Below are 9,341 nucleotides of genomic sequence, written 5' to 3' on the forward strand. Positions count from 1 at the left end.
GCCATTCAGAGGGAGAGCCTGTGCTTTGACCAGTATGCATACTGATTTCAGTGGCGAAGCCTGTGCTTTGACCAGTATGCATACTGATTTCAGTGGAGGAGCCTGTGCTTTGGCTTCGACCAGTATGCATACTGATTCCAGTGGCGGAGCTTGCAGCAAGAGAAACGCCTGTCTGAGAAATATGGGGAGGTGTTTTTGGCTTCCCGGGGAGGATGGCGCGGTGCATGTCTAATGTCTTTACTTCGGTGAGTGTGGCAGCACTGCCACCTGTTGGCTGCCGTTGGTATTGCACTATGCGCCATCATGAGGCAGAGCAGGTGCGAGCTCTAGATATTCCCTCCAGTCTGTCTGTCTGAGCTAAACAACCAGCCAGCTGTGTGGAAGCTAATACCCTACACTCCCCTACCACTAGTTTCATATTCATGTCATGGCAAATCATGAAGTCAGTCCCCTGGCCAGCATGCAAGGAATTAATCATCCTTGCAGCATCGGTGAAAACAAATAGCTAATAACCAGTGTTTTATTTACCACTTCTTAATAGGCAGCATGGAAGCAACAGGCCTTTGAGTTGTTACCTGTGAGGACTATTCACCAGAGTTTGCATATGTGTGTGTGTGTGTGTGTAGGTGTGTATGTGTGTGTGTTTGTGTGTGTGTGTGTTTGTGAGTGTGTGTGTGTGTGTGTGTGTGTGTGTGTGTGTGTGTGTGTGTGTGTGTGTGTGTGTGTGTGTGTGTGTGTCTGTGTGTGTGCATGTGTGTGTGTGTGTGTGTTTGCATGGCTGCATTTGCATTATGTTTTGACCATTCCTTGTGTGTATATTATATTAGCATACCCTCTGACAGAGAGAAGAAAACACAATACTAGTAAACCGCACCTGTTGTTTTTATGTTCTTACAGGCCACAAGCCACAGCATGTTACATAAGGCATCATTCAGAGCAGGGTGCAGAAGAGCAAAACACACGCACAGATGAATGTATGTGCAATGTGTGTGTGGGGGTGTGTGTGTGTGTGTGTGTGTGTGTGTGCGTGTGCGTGTTGTGTGTGTGTGTGTGTGTGTGTGTGTGTGTGTGTGTGTGTGTGTGTGTGTGTGTGTGTGTGTGTGTGTGTGTGTGTGAGTGTGTGCGTGTGCGTGTGTTTTTGTGTGTGTGTGTGTGTGTGTGTGTGTGCGTGTGTTTTTGTGTGTGTGTGTGTGTGTGTGTGTGTGTGTGTGTGTGTGTGTGCGTGTGTTTTTTTGTGGGTGTGTGTGTGAGAGAGTGTGTGTGTATGAGGAGGAGTGAGTTTGTGTGAGTCTAGCATGAACTTAATTTTCATGGCTGAAGGTTATGTAAATTCTAGCCTAAACCTAACCTAAGCCTCTGTACACATTATTTGCCCAACCGTAACCCTGGCTGTATTTGTTTACTGTGGGTACTAGGTAAATGTCAATAATCTCTCCTGCAGTAAGCTCTGGGGTGTCTCTCTGTTGCACTTTACAACCAATGTATATATATATATATATATATACTGTACATACACACACATACAGACTGTAAAAGGCTTTGAGCTGGAGCAGAAGTCGGTGGCCCAGGTGCTCATGATCCCAAACGAGTATACCCATCCCAGACATGAGTATATCCATCCCGGACATGAGTAAATCCATCCCAAACATGAGTAAATCCATCCCAAACATGAGTAAATCCATCCCAAACATGAGTATATCCATCCCAAACATGAGTATACACATCCCAAACATGAGTAAATCCATCCCAAACATGAGTATACACATCCCAAACATGAGTAAATCCATCCCAAACATGAGTAAATCCATCCCAAACATGAGTCTATCCATCCCAGACATGAGTATACCCATCCCAAACATGAGTATATCCATCCCAAACATGAGTAAATCCATCCCAAACATGAGTAAATCCATCCCAAACATGAGTATATCCATCCCAGACATGAGTATACACATCCCAGACATGAGTATATCCATCCCAAACATGAGTAAATCCATCCCAAACATGAGTAAATCCATCCCAGACATGAGTATATCCATCCCAAACATGAGTATACACATCCCAAACATGAGTAAATCCATCCCAAACATGAGTAAATCCATCCCAAACATGAGTATATCCATCCCAAACATGAGTAAATCCATCCCAGACATGAGTATATCCATCCCAAACATGAGTATATCCATCCCAAACATGAGTATATCCATCCCAAACATGGCAGCGCACATCCCTGGTCGTGTGTTGGGATGCTTGTCATGCCACTTACTGTAGCTGTAGAAATCCTTAGAAATCTCGAGCTTGACAGACCGGCGCCCAACCAGGCCAACCACTGCTGTCTAGACGAGGCCGGGGTAACTAGGGGAGACAGTAACCGCATTCCAGTGAGCCGCTGGCAGTGTGTGTGTGTGGTGTGAGTGTGTGTGTGTGTTCTCTGCAAGAAGTGCAGCATGTCGGGTCACAACCACAGCTCACTAACGAAGTGGAACTCACAGGGAATACTCAAAGCCTCTGAGGGCCATGATCGTAACTCACTCATGAAGTTGAACTCACAGGGGATGCTCAAAGCCTCTTCGGGCCACCACTACAGCTCGCTAACGAAGTGGAACTCGCTGGAAATGCCCGAACCACAAGCTATATCATAGCACAGTTAAATTACATTCATCTCGTGACTGACATTGTAGTTAGGTATGGAATGAGAGTGAGGCACATTAATGTGTGAGTATCTGATCATCCTTGGTGGTACTGGTGGATTAGTAAAACTATCTTACACCTGTTGCAGTTGTACAATTAGCATTACCCGATGTAGCCGCAAAAACTCACAGCAAGTGTCAGTCCTGTTGTGAGTTTACACTCTAAGTGCTGAATGTCACAAAGGGCTAAAGCAGTGCTGTACTTCACAGCAACACTAGAGGGAGTGAGAGAGTCTTTGTTTTCACTCACCTGAGACCTGAGCAGAACTTTCCAGATGCCCCCCATGGATCTACAAATCATCAACAAATCACATCACACATAGAGAAAACAGGCAAGCAGGAAAGTTTAAAGTTTAAAAATCTAAATGAGTTTTCTCCTGTTTCCTTGGCCCATGAAAAGTATTTTGAACTTACCAGTTTTCAAATATACTAACATTTTACAGATGTTTTATCAATCATTCAGGATTTGGATTTGCTGCAGGATATCCAAAACCAAAAAGTTACAAATTAAAACTATTAAAAATACATATATTCAATAATAAGTCCTATGTTATTCTTTTCTGAGTTATTATCATCATATCTTTCTATACAAAATATCAGACATTGTTCCAAGGTTGAGATGGATATGATATATCAGACACGTCTTTAGCCAGTTTAGCAGATTGACATTACCTTTTGAAACACAACACACGTATGAAGTAGACTGGATAAGGCATAGTAAAGTCTTGTTATGACTGAATGAATGAATGTATGTGTGTGTGTGTGTGTGTGTGTGTGTGTTGTGTGTGTGTGTGTGTGTGTGGGTGTGTGTGTGTGTGTGTGTGTGTGTGTGTATTGCTCTCTTTGACGGAAACAGATTTTTGTTAACAAATGCACAACACCCACCACACACACCCCAAACATACCAGGGCATGTGCAGGGTCCATTACCCCTACACACACACACACTATGCTCCTGGATGTATTTGGTTAACAATGGGCCACAGAGTCCAGGTGCTAACATACACACACACCACACACACACACACACACACACACATGTGCAGCTGCCAGTGACAAAAGAAAAAATAAAGAGAGGGACACAGAGGGGGTTTATAGTTTAGTATTACAGCTGCAGTTTATAGCTTAGCGTTACATCTGCAGTTTGAACCTTAGCATTATATCTGCAGTTTATAGCTTAGCATTATATCTGCAGTTTATAGCTTAGCGTTACATCTGCTTAGCGTTACCTGGAATAGTATTATACTAATAATACTGTGTTATACCTGGAATAGTATTTCTACTAATAAGTCGTTATCAATTGTAAGCATTATTTAATGTGCAAGCTACTTGATTATCAACAAAGGCTTTTTAATAATATTTGAATGTGGCACCAAAAGAAATACACCAGGACACAACTGTGACAAAATATTGCCAATGTTTGCAATTGTAAAAAACAGTAATGCCAACATGTCTAATATATGCTAGTCGTGTAACTACAACCACATAACTTGCAGTAAGAGTGGGAAATGATATGCTTATGCTTAAGTATAATAAGCTAATATGCTAATTGAGGTTTTATCACAGCTTCTCCACAGGCTGCATTTGCATTCAGATCTTGTGTCGCTTCATTTTATTTCTTTTAGTAACACATGGATCATGACCTACAGTACTGGAAACATCTACAACATCTTTAACATTTCATTTATTTTAATAAGACATGGAGCATGACCTACAGTACCGGAAACAGTAACAAATACTGCCAACTGTGATGTCACTCTTTTCACAGGATTTTCTCTAGTAGGTTCAGTCTCTGTTTCAGTCTCATTTTCCATTATTCTTGTGGACTAATATTCCTGTGGTGTAATACTATGTGGACTAATAGCCTTAGGACTGAGGAGTGGTGTGTGGGCCATTACTGAGTAGGTAGGTACAGAATGGATGCTCTTAGACCTGTGCACTGAGGTATAGTATACTTAAGATATTAAGAATTTGTATTTGCAGTATAAGTGAATATGTTCAGTGATTGTGTGCAGTGCGTTCAGTGAGCCATGGCAATAGTTCCACTGAGAAACTGAGAAAAAATGTTTATGACACTTAAACTCCATCCTGTTCAGAGCTATCCCTTCCTGGCCTTTTGCAATAGCCATGCCAAGGCAGTCAAACACTGTGTATTGTCTGTCTCCTCTCCTTTCTTCCATCTCCTCTCTCTCTCTCTCTCTCTCTCTCTCCCTCTCTCTCTCCCTTCCTCCCTCTCTCTCTCCCTCTCCCCCCCCCTCTCTCTGGTTTTCCCATATCAGCGCTGTCTCCTGATCACAGAGTCACAGTCCACAGTGGTGATGATGGCTGATGGGATATGTAGTCTTGAGGTGGAGATGGAGGTGGTGCTCCGCTGAGACTGCGTCCTGCTGGTGGCCCTCCACACCAGCACGCAGAGCAGGGGGTCCGTGACCAGCCGCACCTGCATGATGAAGAAGATCACGTGCAGCCACACCACGCCCGACAGGATGCCGAAGAAGAGCGCGCACGTGGGCCAGCTCACGCCCACCAGCGTCGCCGCGGCGACCCCCAGCACGGGCCAGGGCCGTGGGGCCACGTGCGGCTGCGTCTTGAGCGTGAGCACCAAGCTCAGCACCAGCAGCACGACGGGCACCGCGGACAGCACCACGTTCACCACGATGCAGACGGGCGACAGGTAGAAGCTGAGCGCGCACAGCCACAGGGACACGCTCAGCGGCACGGCCACGGCCGACGAGGAGAGGCGCGCCCAGCACTGCGGGAAGGACAGCGCCAGGATGCCCTCCATCGCCACCAGCTGGTGGAAGTGCAGCGCGGACAGGCGCACGGCCACGGACAAGGGGAACCAGATCCAGCAGGGGTACACCTTCAGGTCGCACAGGTTCAGCTGCTCCACCATCAGGAAGGTCAGCAGCAGGAGCTCCAGCACGTCGCTTAGCAACAGGCAGACGGTGAAGTGCGTAATGCGTCCGCCGGCGCGGCGGTAGAAGTGCATGGAGCGGAACGCCCAGCCCAGCATCGGCAGGCCCATGCACAGGCCCGTGATGAGGATGGCCAGCAGGCGGTAGTCCACAAAGTTACTCATGCCCATGAACACCATGGTGGATACCTGAGAGAGAGCGAGAGAGAGAGAGAGAGAGAGAGAAAGGGAGAGAGAGAGAGAGGGAGGGAGGGAGAGAGGGAGGGAGAGAGAGAGAGAGAGAGGGAGAGGGAGAGAGAGAGAGGGAGGGAGAGAGAAAGAGATAGGGAGATGGAGGGAGAGAGAGAGAGATGGGGAGAGAGAGAGAGAGAGGCAGGGAGATGGATAGAGAGAGAGAGATGGGAGAGGGAGAGAGAGAGAGAGAGAGAGAGAGAGAGAGAGGGAGAGAGAGAAATGGAGAGAGAGAGAGGGAGGGAGAGAGAGAGAGAGAGAGAGAGGGAGGGAGAGAGAGAGAGGGAGGGAGATAGAGAGAGAAATGGAGGGAGAGAGAGAGAGATTGAGAGAGAGAAAGAGAGAGAGAGGCAGGGAGATGGAGAGAGAGAGAGAGGGAGGGAGATAGAGAGAGAGAGAGGCAGGGAGATGGAGAGAGAGAGGGAGGGATATGGAGATAGAGAGAGGGAGGGAGAGAGAGCAAAGTTATTCATACCCATAAAAACACCTAGAGGGATGGTTACCTGAGAGAGGTAGAGACAGAAAGTGACAGAGAGAGATAGACAGGGAGAGAGAGAGAAAAACAGATAGACAGGGAGAGAGAGTGAAAGAGAGAGATAGAGAGATAGACAGGGAGAGGGAGAAAGAGAGGGAGAGAGAGATAGACAGGGAGAGAGTAGCAAAATTATGCTCATAAACTCCATGGTGGCAGGAGTTTGAATGAGTAACATCTGAGGGGGAGAGAGGAAAGGAGGAGGACCTGCAAAATGTGGCATTGTGAGCGTGTGGTGTGTGTGTGTGGTGTATGTGTGTCTGTGTGTGTGTGTGTGTGTGTGTGTGTGTGTGTGTGTGTGTGAGTGTGTGTGTTATCTTTCTATGTGTGTCCCTTTTAACTGTGGCACAGGCAGCAGGTACTCCTTTAGAGTTTATGTGTATCTTCCATTAGTGTGTGACAGATACACATATATCTACGTCTAAGTCTGTGTGTATGTGTGTGTGTGTTTGTGTGTGTAACATTCATGTCAGTGATACTGTTGGGGCAGAGGGTGATGGTTTTATTCATATATTAGACTGGATGTTTACATCTGACACACACTACATTATACTTCCCCCTACTGATGGTGCCTGAGGTTATGTTAACACACTGAACACACACTGAACACAAGCTTGCTGCAGCTCAGTGTGTGTGCGCAGTGTGTGTGTGTGTGTGTGTGTGTGTGTGTGCAGTGTGCAGTGTGTGCGGTCAGTGTGTGTTCCAGTATGGCACTAGAATACTGTCCTCAGAGTGTTAAACTCTCATTCTGATCAGCTGTGAGACAGACACAAAAGGTGGTTTGATGTGGAATGAATTGGAGGCTGTGTTTGTCACGGATGCTGTTTGAGTCACATGGCCGTCTGTGAAGCGCAGTCCTGGTGCATGGCACTGTCGGAGCGCACCACATCGCCATGGCGATTATCAGCCAGCGCGAGAACAGTGAGGGACTTAGACAGACAGACGGAGGGAAAATAATCACACAACAAACACTTAATAATGATAGAAATAGAAATAAATAATAAGAGACAAATGCAAAAGAAGAAAAGCTTAGTGTCACCACTGAACAAGTTCACACGATGGTCCATTTTAACTCAGCATAACAGTGTGTAATTCCCTGTAATAAATTCGTTTTACTGCATGGGTGATGTGTGTGTGTGTGTTAGTGTGTAATCACCTTGCCTTGTAGTGTCCTCCTAAGAGTCCTTCTGGATCAACGGTCTCTGCTCTCGGTAGCGATCTGTTATCTGCGAGGGCCGGGGTACATCCACAAGAACCGTGCGTAAATTCACAAAGACAGTACTTAGAACCGCAGTGACCACTCACAGGGCAGAGTAGCGACCACTAGAACCTGCCCCTGTCACATGGGAGAACACAGACAGACATCAGGGAGTTACACCACCAGTATCCCAGCAGCCCTCTGGAGCCGCGCCAAGCTCTGTGTGTGTGTGTGTGTGTGTGTGTGTGTGTGTGTGTGTGTGTGTGTGTGTGTGTGTGTGTGTGTGTTGTGTGTTGATGGTGGCAGGGGTGGTGATGTAACCCTGGCCATGCCAGAGTGATGTCAGACACTGTGTATAACACACACCCTCACACAAGCCACATTTGTGTGTTATGGATACACACATGCACGCACAGGCTGCTTTACCGTGTTGTGCACACACACAGACACACATACACACACACACACACAGGCTGCTTTACTGTGTTGTACACACACACACATAGTTAAGATGGGTGGTTTATGGCCATGTTGGGTGTATTCCCTGGTTTTTGCCTGTGTTTGTATGTGTGTGTGTGAAGCCAGTATTCCTCTGTCTAAAGCATGTTTTCCATCCTTCAGACACATATAGTGTGTGTGTGTGTGTGTGTGTGTGTGTGACACCAGTGTCCTTCAGTCACACAGTGTCACATCTCTGTGTGTGTGTGTGTGTGTGTGTGTCTGTGTGTGTGTGTGTGTGTGTGTGTGTGTGTGTGTGTGTTTTAAATAGTTCTCATTGGTCTATATTCTTGGTTCTGAAAAATAATTTACAGGTTCTGCTACTAGTGGAAAGGTTCTAGGTAAATCACTTAAAAGTTTTCTAATGATGAAATGACCTAGGTCTGTGGTGGTGTGTGTGTGTCTGTGTGTGCATGCGTGTGTGTGTGTGTGATGGTGATTTTAAGGCTCAGAAAAAACAAGAAACATAACAATCATTTCACAATGATGACATGAACAATCATTTGTGCGTAGATTTATTTTCCGCTTTTTATTGTCATTGTTCACGTTTCTTACAGTATCTTGATGGAGTTATTGTATCATGACGTTAGTGTGTTCCTTGCATCAGTAGTTATGAAGTGTTAGCGTACATCACCGTTGATTGAGTTTGCTTGTGTCTATAACCACGGGGGATTCCTCCATTCATTCAAGATCTTGCCGACATCTTTCTTAAAAGAACGCCTCTATTACTGTCAAGGGTACAAAGGTCTCAGACATGAATAGAGGGCTTCGATTCATCCAGCTCAGATGAAAGATGCTCCCCAGTCTGTGCTTGTGAACGTGAACGTCAACAAAGAAAGGTTTGATTGAGTGGTTGTGTGAACTCATTATCTACAAAGAACGCTGTCTTATTAACATCCCATGATGCAACCTGGGTGCTGGGTGGAGTTTATTCTCCAACCATCCAATTAGGTCAGTAGAAAAATCTTACTTTTTTTTTTTTTTATGATAATTTGCTGAGCTACAAATACAACTGCAAATCTTAGTTGAATGATTGAGCAGATTTAGGCTCATTGATTTGACATAAAAATGACCAAGTTAACATACGCCCACTAAGTGTTAGTTATACTTAATGATTGTATAAAACATATCCCTTTAAGAAGACAAATATACATCAAGGCACGATTCAAGTTGTGTTGTGTTCATGAACAGAGTTCAGAATCAGGACAATACCCCCTCCAGCAGTCATTCTCCATTATAAGACCATCATGTCCTCAGTAACCTTAGTAACCCTCCC

This window comes from Clupea harengus, chromosome 18, assembly GCF_900700415.2.
Source record: "Clupea harengus chromosome 18, Ch_v2.0.2, whole genome shotgun sequence".
Taxonomy (NCBI): Eukaryota; Metazoa; Chordata; class Actinopteri; order Clupeiformes; family Clupeidae; genus Clupea; species Clupea harengus.